This window comes from Plecotus auritus (genome assembly GCF_963455305.1).
Source record: "Plecotus auritus genome assembly, chromosome: 3".
NCBI lineage: Eukaryota > Metazoa > Chordata > Mammalia > Chiroptera > Vespertilionidae > Plecotus > Plecotus auritus.
Genome location: NC_137772.1, coordinates 111,559,143 through 111,573,584, shown reverse-complemented (window position 1 = coordinate 111,573,584; position 14,442 = coordinate 111,559,143). Strand labels below are relative to the sequence as shown.

The window sequence follows — 14,442 nt, the reverse complement described above, 5'->3', positions numbered from 1 at the left end:
AATTTGTAATACTTTAAACAATAAAAAAAGAATACTTTCTTGTGATAAACATAGCTGCAAGAATGTAAATTGTTCTAGACTCTAAGGAGGGCAGTTTACAATAACTAACAATGTTTAAAATGCACACAATAGTAACTCTATGATAGATATTATATTGTCTTACTCATTTTACAGAATAGGAAAGTGAGGCACAGAGAATTTAAGTACCTTCTCTAAAGTAACAGATATAATAAGTAATAGAATTGGGATTCAAATCAGGCAGTCTAGCACTTGATTTTTGTATGTTGAGAGTAGACACCTTTGTCCTGTTTCTGATCTTAGAGAAAAAAATTTCAGTCTTTCACCACTGAGAATGATGGTATCTGTGGGTTTGCTGTGTACGGCCTTTATTTTGTTGAGATACATTATTTTTGCTTTGTGCTTTGTACACTTAATTTGTTGAGAGTTGGTTTTTGTTTTTTTTACATAATGAAATATGTTTTATTTTGTCAAAAGATTTTTCTGCATCTATTGAGATGATCATATGATTTATATCTTTCATTTTATTAATGTGGTGTATCTCATTGATTTGCATTTGCATCCATGGTGTATGATTCTTTAAATGTGTTATTTAATTAGTTTGCTAATATTTTTGAGAATTTTTGCATCTATATTCATCAGGCATATTGATCTATAGTTTTCTTTGCTTGTAATGTCCTTATCAGGTATCATGGTGATCCCTGCCTCATAAAATCAGTTAGTGAATTTTCCTCCTCTTCAATTTTTGAAAGAGTTTGAGAAGGATTTGACATTACACTTTTATTCTTCTTTAATTTTTATTTTATTTTACTGTATTCTTTTTACTGGTATTACTTAAAATTTTTTTAATTGTTTAAAGTATTACAAATAGTAGTAGTTATGTCTCCTTTTTTTTTTTCCCCATTGACCTCCCCCCAGCCTCCCCTTCCCCCCAGTACATGCCTTTACCTGCCCTCCCCGCCCCCAGTGTCTTTTATCCATTGGTTATGCTTATATGCATGCGTACAAGTCCTTCGGTTGATCTCTTACAGCCCACCCAACCTCCTCTGCCTTCCCGCTGTAATTTGACAGCCTTTTCAATGCTTCTTTGCCTCTGTATCTATTTTTCCCCCATTTCTTTCCTTTAAAAAATCTTGCCTCTGCAGACTAGAAATAAACATATAATAACAAAAAATGTTTGAGTCCCAATTTCAATGTCCAACAGTTCTGAGTCCCCATTTCAATGTTAAACAGTTCCTTAAGTGTACATGTCAGCAATAATATCTGGATGGTGGGCACATGGTGGCAATGCAGGTCCGACCCTCTCTGGTTTGGTCCTAGGCAAGCTGCTGCGTCACACAGCTGCTGACTGCTAGCGTGGCAAGGCGTCGTCAGTGTCTTCCATCTCTGGACTGTTTCTCCTCTTGTCTTCGTGGTTGGAGCAGACCTGTCAATTCCTCTCTGTTGCGGGAATCCACATGGTCTTGGAGTTGTTTTCTGAAAATATACAAACATATTCTTGACCAAAAGTTAATAAAGGAATCTTCTCTATATAATTGATTTGGGGTCCTTTTTATTTTTGCCCAAACGATTTTCCTTTGTCTTATTTAGATACCATCTGTGTTTTTCATGGGTGTCTTGCTGTTAGCATTACAAATGAAAATTAATTTTGTAAAGTAAAAGCTTTCTAGATGTAATTTACTTATTGGATATTTTTCCTTACATGATATTACCCTACTACCCCCCCCTTTTTTGATTAATGGAGGCTTTTGTAAATTTTATAATGCAGTCTTGATAACTTTAAATTTTAATTTTTTCCACAAAAATATGACTGCTTTAGTTTCATTGCATGTTCAGGAATTTTACCATGAGATGAACTACCAATAGAAATTTTAGTTACCACATTAGGAACAGCTTTTTGTCCAGTACAATTAAATTTTTCTTGAATATTCACTTATTTCATTTAGCCTATTTAAATTAATCTGAAAACTTGATTATTATTTTACTGTCAAATTTAATACTCTACCAACAATATTAGTTTACCCTGTAAATATTAGTGGAAAGGATTATTTGCATTCTTGAGTAGGCCCTGAGCATTCCTGGTGCTAGGCTGGATTTAGATATAGGGCAGCTGCTGTCGGCCAAGTCTCTGTCTGTTACCTGGGTCCCAATCTGAGCTGGGCTAAGTCACTGTCTGTCACCTGTGTCCTGATCTGAGCTGGGCATGGGAAGCAAAGCAGCCATGGGGGCAGGAGACCTCCCTCAGATGGGGTGAGGGTTCAGGCCCCTGCAAGGTTGGGAGGGTGGGGGTCTATGTCCCACCTCTGTTGATCCCCAAGTTCTCTCCTGATGGCCCCTCTGCGACTGTGCCTGTCTTAGGTTGTTCCTTCCCTGAGGAATCTTACCCGTCTCTGGCTAACCGGCCATCCTCCCAGGCCAAGCAGGGTGATGTGAGGTTCAGTTCTGTCTCCTTGGTAGCCTATGCCACTGTGGCTTCCACACCCAGCACCTGCCTTGGGATCCCCTCGCCCGCTGGCGGGGCCCCGGCACTAGTCACATATCTTGGGGAACCCAGGTTTCTTCTTCAGGGAGGGCCCAGCTCACCCCACTGGGCGAGAGACAGATCCATGGTACCAGCCGCCACGAGGCTTCATCCTCAGCATGAACAGAAAGCACAGGCAACAGCTGTGGGCAATTGGATTGTGAGAAGAGGGTCCCTCTTGGCCAAAAGGGCAAGAGGGGCCAATATAGAATGCTCAGGTGCCTTCCCAGGGGGCCCTCTACACAGTGGAAGGGATTCAATCCTTTTTGTTTATGTGGTATATGATGTTAATTAATTTGCAGATATTGTACCAAACATGCATCCCAGGAATAAATCCTTGATCATGGTGTATAATGTTTTTAATGTATTTCTGGATTCTATTTGCTAATATTTTGTTGAGGAATTTAGCATCTATGTTCATCATGCATTTTCTTTGTAGTGTTTATATCTACTTTTGGAATCAGGGTAATGCTGGCCTTGTAGAATAAACATGGGAGTCTTCCCACCTCTTGAATTTTTGGGATAGTTTGAGGATAGGTGTTAATTCTTCTTGAATGTGTTGTAAAATTTACCTGTGATGCCATCTAGTGCCGGACTTTTGTTTGTTAAGAGTTTTTTGTCTTGTTTTTAATTACCCCTTCAATTTTGATAGGTTTAATCAGTAGTTTAGATTTTATGTTTTTCCAAAGATTTTTTTCTGGGAATTTATCCATTTCATCCAGATTGTCCATTTTTTGGCATATAGTTTTTCATAATGTTTTCTTATAATCCTTGGTATTTCTGTCAGTGTTACTTTCCTTTAATTTCTAATTATATTTATTTTGGCCCTTTCTCTTTTTTTCTTGATGAGTGAAGTTAAAATTTTATCAATCTTGTTTATCTTTTCAAAGGACCAGCTCTTGGTTTTACTAATCTTCCATATATTTTTTAGACTTTATATTGTTTATTTCTGCTCTGATTTTTATTATTATTTTTTTCTACTCTGGGCTTTGTTGTTGTTGTTTTCTACTTTTTTAAAGAAGTTGTAAGGTTAGATTGTTTACTTGAGATTTTTCTTGTTTCTTCAGGTAGGCCTGTAATTCTATAAATTTCTATATTAAAACTACTTTCACTGTATCCCATACATTTAGGTCAGTGTGTTGTCACTTTTATTTGTTTAAAGGTATCTTGATTTCTTCCTTGATTTTATTGTAATCCACTTGTCATTTAGTATAATGTTATTTAGCATCCATATTTGAGTGTTTTTCAAAATTTTCTTATAATTTACTAGAGACCCGATGCATGATATTCATGCAAGGGGCGCGGCCGGGGGCCTCTGCTTCTGCCTTGGCCCCCACCTACCATGGCTGCTGGGGGACTCTGCCTCTTCCGAAGCAGCCAGGGGCCTCTGCTCCACCCCCGGCTGCCAAGGCTTGGTCTGGAAGGACGTCCAGTCTAATTTAGCATATTACACTTTTATTTATAATTATTTATCTATAATGATTTTTAATTGTACACCATTGTTGTCAGAGAAGGTGATTAATATGATATTAATTTTTGAACATTGGGATTTGTTTTGTGGCCTACCATATTGTCTATCATGAAAAATGTTCCACGTGCACTTGAAAAAAATGTATATTCTGCTACTTTGGGGTGAAATGCTCTAAATTAATCAATTATATCCATCTGGTCTAATATTCCATTTAAGACCACTGTTTCTTTGCTAATTTTCTGTCTGGAAAATCTATCCATTGATGTCAATGGGATGTTAAAATCCCCTATTATGACTGCACTGCCGTTGATGTCTCCCTTTGTCAATATTTCTTTTATATATTTTGGTTCTCCTATGTTGGATGCATAAATATTTCCAAGGTGGCCCTGGCTGGTGTTGCTTAGTTAGTTGGGCATTGTCCTGTGCACCAGGAGGTTGCTAGTTCGATTCCAGATCAAAGGCACATGCCTGGGTTGTGGGCTCTATCCCCGGTAGGAGGTGTTCAGGAGGCAGCTGATCAGTGTTTCTCTCTTATATTGGTGTTTCCCTCTGTCTCCCCTGTTCCTTCCTCTCTCTCTAAAATCAATAAGTTATTCTTTTTTTTTTTTGTTTTCTTTAAACCTTTACTGTTGAAAGTATTACATATGTCCCCTTTCCGCCTCCCTCCCCTCCCCCGTTGACTCCTTCTAGCCCACCCTACTCCCCACCACAGGCTTTGGCCACCCTATTGTCTGTGTCCATGGGTTATGTACAAGTTCTTTCTTTGATCTCTTCCCACCTACTCACCCCCGCCCCCACCTTCCCTCTGAGATTCTACAGTCTATTGCATGCTTCCATGTCTCTGGATCTATTTTGTTCAATCATTTATTTTGTTCATTAAATTCTACACATGAGTGAGATCATGTGAAACTTGTCTTTCTCTGACTCAATAAACTATTCTTTAAAAAATATATTTACAAGGTACATATTCTCCATTTGTGAAGCTAATTGGGTGGTCTTATGTTGTGGCCTGAAGCCAAACCCCCCCAATGTGTTGGTTCTGAGGCCTCTTGGGAGGGACTTTAGGGAAGTTTAATGTCAAATACTGCCTGTGATTAGCCCTGGCCTACCTTTTAGGAGTTACAAAATAAATTACAATTGGTAGATGCCTCTGGTGGCCCTGGTGCACATGGGAGAAGCCAAAGTGCAAACTGAGACTGGCTTCCACAAGTACTGGGCCTGGGGCTAGTCAGCAAAAGACCCAAGGCACCCTGAAATCCACCACCACCTGCTAAGTGCCTATTAGGCTCAGTCACTAAAAGATCTTCAGGTCGTACGCAAGTTGTATGAGGCAGGTTCTCAGAGAATCACTAGTTAGGAGTCCATGGTGTTCACCAGGTTTATATAGTTACAAACTTGGTGCCAGTGCTGGTTCTGATGCCACTCAGCAAAAGTCACAGGGTACACCAAGACTGCAGACTTTTAAAGTTGTAAAGGTTAGGTTGTTTGAGATTTTTCTTGTTTCTTCAGGTAGGCCTGTAATTCAATAAATTTCTATCTTAAAACTACTTTCACTGAATCCCATACATTTAGGCCAGTGTATTGTCATTTTTATTTGTTTAAAAGTATCTTGATTGCTTCCTTGATTTTGCAGACTGAGACTACAGACTTTTGTGGTGGGGCAGGGCCTTAGGGAGTCATCAGGTTGGGGCTAGTAGAGTTCACCATGTTAGAGCAGATTAAGATTTGGCCATGTGGAGGAAGGTTGGTAGCTGTTGGCTGTGTGGGAAGATGGCTACACCCCTGAGCTTCACTGGAATTTCTCAAAAGTTTTTTAAAAAATAATTTTGTACCATGGCTGGTGTGTCACAGTGGTTAGAGTGTCAGCCCATGCACTGAAGGGTTGTGGGTTAGATTCCTGGTCAAGGGCACGTACCTGGGTTGCAGGTTTGATCCCTAGCCCTGGTTGGGGTGTGTGCAGAACACAACCAATCAACGTGTCTTTCTCACATCGATATTTCTCTCTCTCTTCCACTCTCTCTAAAAATCAATGGGAAAATACTATATCCTTGGGTGAAAAGAAAGAAAGAAAGAAAGAAAGAAAGAAAGAAAGAAAGAAAGAAAGAAAGAAAGAAAGGAAGGAAGGAAGGAAGAAAGGAAGAGAAAGAAAGAAAGTCTGCAATGCAGGCCCAGGCTGGTTGCTGCTGATGGAGTTTACAGCTGTGTATGAGTTGGATAAGGTGAGATTTCAGGGAGTCATTTAGGTGAGATAGTATAGGTTAACAAAACTAATGACCTGTGGGGACAGTGCTTAACCCAGGAAATATGGTGCCCATGGGCCTTGTGGTAGGAGAGTGCAACACAGAAGCATTGGAGGCTGTCCCTCCAGCTCTCACCCCAAAGCCACACAACTGTTTCTTCCTGTATGACTCTGGCACCTCCAACACTGTCATCCCTCTGCTGGAGGCCAGGGTGAGTATGTGTGAGCAAGAATTTTTATGCTGTCCCTTTAAGGAACAACAAGGTTTTTAGCAGCCTTCCAACTCATCCAGGCCTTATCCAGGCAGTTGGGAATTCACACTGAGTTTTACTGTCAGATGTTATGTGGGCTCCTCTTCCTGGCACTGTTGCTCTGGGTATGGTAGCTTGGCATGGGGCTGAGACCCCTTGCTTCTCAAAAGGGAACCTATGTAACTGAGATATCCCTTTGGATTCTCAACCACCATCTCATTTCATATCTTTGCCCCTCCTACCAGTCTCAATGTGGCTTCTTCTGTATATCCTTGGTTATTTTACTTCTATTTAGCTAGTATTTAGTTGATAATATGATTTATTGTTCTATAATTTAGTTGTAGTTTTGATGTTGTTATGGGAGAAAGTGAGTGTAGCAGCAATCTACTTTGCCATCTTGGACATTCCCCAATTTTAATCTTAAATTTCTTGAGCCTGATATTTTGTTCCAACATATTGTCCATCATTGAGAATATTCCATGTAAAGTGGAGTAGAATGCATATTCTGGTGTTGTAATAGGAAAGTCTTTGTAAATATTGATTATGTCCATTTGCTCTAATGTATCATTAAAGTCAATATTTTCTTTTTTTGTTTTTGTTCTTTCTTTTAAAAAAATCTTTATTGTTGAAAGTATTACACATGTCCCCTTTCCCCCACATCGACCTCCCCCAGCCCACCACCGCCTCCCACCCAAGGCCTTAGCCACCCTATTGTCTGTGTCCATGGGCTATGTGTATATGAATACAAGTTTATGGGCTGATCTCTTCCCACCTGCCCACCCTCCCATGCCTTCCCTCTGTGGTTTGACAGTCTATTTGGTGCCTCTATATCTTTGGATCTACCGTGTTTCCCCGAAAATAAGACAGTGTCTTATATTAATTTTTGCCCCCAAAGACACGCTAGGTCTTATTTTCAGGGGATGTCTTATTTTTCCATGAAGAAGAATACGGTACACATTTATTGTTAAATGAAAATAAAGGAAATTTATTACCTGTGTACGGTACGGTAGTACGGTAGTTGTCAACACAAACCAGACAAACTGTGAATCCTACAGTATCAAGAATTTACTCATTTATTCAATGACAATCATGTCATCATCTTCTGGAACATCATCATAACAATCCAATTCCTGAATTTCCTGGTGAATTTCTTGTGACTCCATTTCTTTCAGAATCAGTGGACCAAATCTCTCATGTTTAGCAATAGCACTGTCTTTAAATGAGTACTTCTTGTCAAGGTAGCCTGCTCGCAGTGCATTTGCAATGCAACTGTCAGTGATTTTCTCCCATGAATTCTTCACCCAAGTCACAACTTCTTGCAGTTTAGGTTTCACAAAGTTTCCACGCTGATTTCTCTCCATTCTATTTTCAATGTAGTCATTAATTTCCATGCGCAAATTGTCTTTGAATGGCTTGTTTATTGCAATATCAAGAGTCTGGAGATAGGCCGTCATTCCTGCGGGAATCATTATCTGATCTATTTTTCTTTCGTGAAGAAATGTCTTCATGTCTTTAGCGTGGTAGTGCTGGCTGCATCCCAGAGTAGCAGACCTCTTTGACTCCCTCGCATAACAAGCGGCAGCATTAAATCAATCCACTTCCTTATAACTGCTTGTGTGGCCCAGGCCTTTTCAGTTTCAAGAATAAAAACGTCCAAAACACGTTCAATCTTTTCCTTCTTGCCCTTAGAAATGATTAAAGGTGGGATTTTAGTGCCATCCAGATGAATTGCCAAAATACAGGAAACACGTGCACTTTCGTAAGCAGTGGAGGGAATGTACACTAAGGAGGCACCCCGCTGTTCAATTGTTGTTTGAGATGATTGGCCCATAAACACTGCAGTTTCATCCATAGCAATCATGTTGGAAAGATTGTATTTAGAGAAATCAGCATCATCAATAAAGGACTTGAATGCAAGTGCTCGCTTAATAACTTGAGTATCTTCCAACCTAAACAATGTTGTAGATCTTCTTAAAGACAGTTCACTTCGCTGAAGGAAATTATCCAGCCAGTGTTGTGATGCTTTGAAGTCTTCGGGGGCTATGTCAAACTGTGGTGCCATTGCAAGGGCAAATTCTTGAATCTGAGCCCTATTCACAACCAAAGCCTTTGCTCTCCTGTCAACAACCCATTCACAGATCAGGTCTTCCAGCTTGGAAAATAATGGTTGCCGACCTGATCCACACTTGCGCTTTTTAGCATTTCCCTTGTCCACTTGTTCAATGAGGTTACCATACTCTGCTCGCCATTTTCGGACCAATCGGATACTCAACATCTTCTCTTTGCAGAAAGCAGCAAGATTTTGGCCCCAAGAGTCTTCCACAATTCCTTTCTTGTACTTCACGGAGTAGCTTTTTCTTTTTGCGCTCATTTCTACTGTAGGGGTAAAAAAAAAAAGGAATTGGGGTATCAAGGTGGGGGGAGGGGGATCACTCAAAATGACACAGGGGGGATCAGAGGGGGGAATCAAAATGGCACAGGAGAATCAGAGGGGGGATTACCATTTTAGTAACCCCTTTTGATCCTCCTGTGTCATTTTGATTGTCCCCTCTGATCCTCCTGTGTCATTTTGATTGTCCCCTCTGATCCTCCTGTGTCATTTTGATTGCCCCCTCTGATCCTCCTGTGTCATTTTAAGTGATCCCACTCCCCCCACCCCTGTGTCACTGAACACCTTCACCAGACATCCCCCCTACCCCTTTATCAGACATTTACCCCCTGGGGCCTGCCTGGGGACTGTCACTGGGCTTTCTGGGGCCTGGATCTGGGCTGGAGCAGGGTCTGCCACTGACTGAGAACCTTCAGTCATCATGAAGGCGGCCGCGAGCATCAGGTAGTGTCACCAGAGACAGACCAGCACTCACCACCTTCGCCGCATCCTGTCTGCTCTAATCCTCCTGTTCTTCTACACGCATCTGCGAAAGTCTCCTCCTCTCTCCCACCCCGCGCTCACCGCTCACTCCGACCTCCGCTCCGCCTCCACACAGCAGTGACGTCAGGACTCCGTGTAACGTCACTGGTTGCTAGACGCCAGTCGGGGGGGCCCTAGTGACCAGTTTACGGTAAATTAATTTTCAACCTGAGACAGAGGCTGGGGGCCTTATTTTCTAGGGATGCCTTATATTTCACTCAGAAGGAAACCTGTAAGTAGGTCTTATTTTCAGAGGATGTTTTATTTTCGGGGAAACACGGTATTTTTGTTAATTAGTTTATGTTGTTCATTAGATTCCACAAATGAGTGAGATCATGTAATATTTATCTTTCTCTGACTGGCTTATTTCACTTAGCATAATGCTTTCTAGGTCCATCCATGCTGTTGCAAATGGTAAGAGTTTTTTCTTTTTTACAGATGCATAGTATTCCATTGTGTAGATGTACCACTGTTTTTTAATCCACTCATCTGCTGATGGGCACTTAGGCTGTTTCCAAATCTTAGCTATTGTAAATTGTGCTGCTATGGACATAGGGGTACATATATTCTTTCTGATTGGTGTTTCTGATTTCTTTTGATATATTCCTAGAAGTTGAATCACTGGGTCAAATGGGAGTTCCATTTTTAATTTTTTGAGGAAACTACATACTGTTTTCCACAGATGCTACAACACTCTGCATTCCAAACAGCAATGTACAAGGGTTCCCATTTCTTCACATCTTCGCCTACATTTGTCATTTGTTGATTTGTTGATGATGGAACCACTCTGACAGGTGTGAGGTGGTGCCTCATTGTCCTTTTTGTTTGCATTTCTTGGATGATTAGTGACTTTGAGAATTTTTTCATATGTCTCTTGGCCTTCTGTATGTCCACTTTGAAGAAGTGTCTGTTTAGGCCCTTTGCCCATTTTCTATTTGGTTTGTCCTCCTTTTGTTAAGCTGTATAAGTTTCTGATACATTTTAGAGATTAACCTCTTATTAGATGTATTATTGGCAAATACATTCTCCCATGCAGTGGGCTCTCTTGTTATTTTGTTGATAGTTTTTTTTGAAGTGCAGAAGCTTTTTATTTTTATGTAGTCCCATATATTTATATTCTCCGTAGTTTCCAACATCCTAGGAAATGTACCAGTAAACATATTGCTACGAGACATGTCATAGATTTTGCTGCCTATGACTTCTTCTAAGATTTTTATGATTTCATGTCTTACATTGTCTTTTGTCCATTTTGAGTTTATTTTTGTGTATGGCGTAAGTTGGTGATCTAGTTTCATTTTTTTGCCCATATCTGTTCAATGTTCCCAACACCATTTGTTGAAGAGACTGTCTTGACACTCCTGTATGCTCCTGCCTCCTTTGTCAGGAAGTAGAAGCTACTCCCTCAATCATGTTTCTGGCCATGCTAGCATTGGTTAGCTGCCAGTCTTCTGCAAACTCTTGTGCAGCCAAGTCCGAGGACTCTTGAGTAAATCAGCAAAAGAAACTTTCATTTAGTAGAAAAATGTTACTGTAATTTGATTTCTCTATTATGTGTTTCATTGGCATTGTTTTATTAATAGCCATGTCTGGGTTTTGCATTTGCATTGCTTTGTTATTGGGTTTTGCATTGGCATTGTTTTGTTAATGTTTTAATAGTCAGAACTTTGTTCTTGATGTTTAAGTTTTGCTTCCATTATTAGTAGCTTAAAATTAAAAGAAGGGTGAGATGTAGGGAGCGGTTATAGGGTTAAGCCTAGGACTGACCTGCTGGCAAAGTCACAAACAAGTCCCAGCTTGGAGGGCACAGTCTTCTAAGCATAAAGCTTGATCTTGTGACTGCTCCCTAGATCTTTCCTGGGTAGCTAATGGGCTGTGGGATGGGCAGCAAGTGCTGCCAAAACAAGTGAAACATACAAGAACATTGTAGATTACCTTGTTTGTCCCTGACTATAAATAAAGCATCAGCTTTGCAGTCTGGATCTGTTCTGTGGCCTCAGCAAGGCACAGAAGATCCACCTAGACCCAGCTTATTCTCTTGTTCTGTCTTATTCTTCATCCTTCACCGCCCTCCCTCAGGCTCGCTGAACCCTTGGCTGTGCTGGCGCGGCACAAAAATATACCGTGTTTATGGATTGCTAGAATCAACATCATTAAAATATCAATACTACCCAAAGCAATCTATAGATTCAATGCAATCCCCATTAAAATACCAATGGCAGGAGAGAGAAAATGGTGGCAGAATAGATGGATGTGTCCTGAGCCTTGTTCTGGAGCAGATAGAATGAGCAACTAAATTGAATAACATCCACCCCGAATTGGCTAAGTAGACACAGCTGGTGAGACAATTCGCAGCCAGGAAGGGCAGAGGACACGTGGAGAACAGTAAAATCAGGGATATGAGCTGGGGAGAACTGCGAGACCTCCAAGCCCAGAGGGTCAGAGGGAAATCGCATGGCACTGAGGCCACGTCCCTTGGGTGAGGCACAGTTTCTGACTGTGGAAAGGAGGTCTGCAGGACTGCTGGTGGCAGGGCATTCTAGATCTGGGTCCAGTGTCACGAAAGACTGAGCCCAGAGGGGGCATTCAGGATGGCTGCCCAGACCTCACAGTGCTGGCAGGAGAGGGGCTCACAGAGGCACAGCTTTTTCCCCTCTCTGTGGCCTTTGCTTTTCTTCACTGAACCTAGTTCATAAGACCTTCTGGATGCGGACCCTCACCCATGGCTGAGGTGCAGGAGGAGGTGTGGACTTGTGGAGTCTGGGGAGAGGCTGTGGTAAGGAGAGAGCCCAAAGGAGGTGGCCATGAGTCTGGTGCTGAGTCATACCTTATGTGCACGAGACCTAGGTAGCCATTTTTTCCTGAAGAGATAGCCCCTCCCTGCAGTCTCCAGGCAACCAATACAGCCACACCCAGAATACACCCTGAATGGTACAAAGGATTAAAAAAAATCTGAATAGTCCCTGAGAGTCCACAGGGACTGGCCTAAAGAGAGGCCTTCAGTTCCAGCAACAGGAAACTGAGAAGCCACAGACAGTACAGAAGAGTGAGATCTTAAACCAGCCAAAGAAATGACACTTCACTTTTTCATTTTTATTTTATTTTATTAGTATTTTGTTATCTCTTTTTTCCTTATTTTCCTTTTTTTATTTGTTACTTTTTTCTATTTCTTTTCACATTATTTTTCCATCATTCTAATTTATTTTATTTTTATCCTATTTTTAAATAAATTTTTTTTTAATTTATTATTATTGTTTTCTTCTCTTTCTTCTTATCCACTCATCCTCTTCTACTTCCTCTAAACTGAACTGAGGTCCTAACCATATTCATCCAATTCTTAATGTTATTTTCTGTATATAAGATTCTGCCCCCACCCTCTTTACTGGGAATTTGATGTTTGTATGTTTTGGTTTACCTGTTTGTTCTCTGATGTTTTCTCCATATATATATATATATTTTTTTCCCCTTCCTCTTTTCTCTCATACCATTTTTTCTTTCTTCAATATCATTTGTGCTCTCTTTTCTTTCTCCTAATTATATTCTCTTTTCTCTCTCCTAATTCTCTTTTCTTTGATGGTCACTTATATTGGGGTTATCAGTGTTGTGGGTATATTCGTGTATTGTTCCCTTTATGATGTGTCTTGTCAAGGTGAATTTTATCCTGTTTGGCCAATGTGCTAGAGAGTGAGCCACATAACCAGACACCTGAAGAGGAGACTCCATTCATGAACGGTCAATAACAATCCAAACCCAACTATAGAGGCAGGAAGAAGGCAGCAGTGAGGGAGAGAGCATGAGTGAATGAGAGAGCAAAAAAGGAGAGTGTGTGGTCATGGTGTGTGTGTGTGTGTGTGTGTGTGTGTGTGTGAGAGAGAGAGAGAGAGAGAGAGAGAGAGAGAGAGAGAGAGAGAGGCACAGTTAGATCCTGCAGGACCTTTGGGGGCAGGATAACCAGGCTTGCCTAACTAGGTAGCCTTTGCTACCATTGCAAACAGTCCTGGAGCTGCCAGCTCTTCCTCAGAGGCCTCGCTTTTTTGAAGGGGAGAGCTGCTGTGACTGGGAGGGGAGCCCAGCCTCACTTCCACCCAGGGTGCCCTTAGGTAACACCCAAGACTCTATGGACCCCCTGCTAGGGACCTGCTACCTTGGCTGCAGTCCCATAGTCACCAAGACTCCAGCCACCACGGGCGCAGGCTCCTGTGAGTTCTGAAGCACACTCCCCTCTGACCGGCCCAATGCTTTAGACCAGGGAACTGCGACCACACAAGCAGCAGAAACGTGAGCAGCCCACTTCCATCCAAGGAGCAGGAGCTGTGTGAGCAGCCTGCCCCACTCCCCACCCCCGTCCGAGGAGAAGCAGCCATGCACACAGCCCACCCATGTCTGAGAAGCAGTAGCTGCACAAGCAGCCCACCCTGGTCCAAGGAGCAGCCCACCCCCTGCCCGAGGAGCAGCAGCAGCACAAGAAGCCAGCCCCTGTCTGAGGAACAGCAGCCTCACATGCAGCTCACCCCAGTCCAAGGAGCAGCAGGCCTGCAAGCATCCTGTCCTTGTCTGAGGAGAAGCAGCCCTGTGAGCAACCTGCCCCTGTCCAAGAAGCAGCAGCCATGTGAGTAGCCTGCCCACGTCCGAGGAGCAACAGCTCTGCCAGCAGCCCACCCCCATCTGAGGAGCAGCAGCTGCCCAAGCAGCCCACCCAAGTCCAAGCAGCAGGAGCCCACGAGCAGCCTGCCCATGTCAGAGGAGCACCAGCTCCACACAGCCCAACCCCATCCAAGGAGCAGCAGCTGTGTGCAGCTGGCCCCCATATGAGGAGCTGCAGCCCCATGAGGAGCCTACCACCATCAGAGAAGCAGCGACTGCATGAGTAGCATGCACCTATCTGAGCAGCAGCAGCCGTGTGAGCAGCCCTCCTCTGACTGAGGAGCAGCAGCTGCATGAGCAACCTGCCCCCATCAGCCAGAGGATCCACCACTGCTGCAAACAGTGCCCACCAGAGGAGCTGCTGCCAACTGAGGAGCAGCCACTGCTGCA

General features: G+C 42.4%; 1 protein-coding gene across 1 annotated transcript in view; it reads right to left on the bottom strand.

The window, feature by feature from the left end:
* Positions 1 to 1,138: 1,138 nt before the first annotated feature.
* The window catches only part of FAM168B (family with sequence similarity 168 member B), a 416,235-nt gene continuing 402,931 nt past the window's right edge, over positions 1,139 to 14,442 (bottom strand). Inside the window, exon 7 of the mRNA XM_080661895.1 lies at positions 1,139 to 1,494. The gene's annotated coding sequence lies outside the window, so the exon portion shown is untranslated. The remainder of the gene's footprint in view (positions 1,495 to 14,442) is intronic.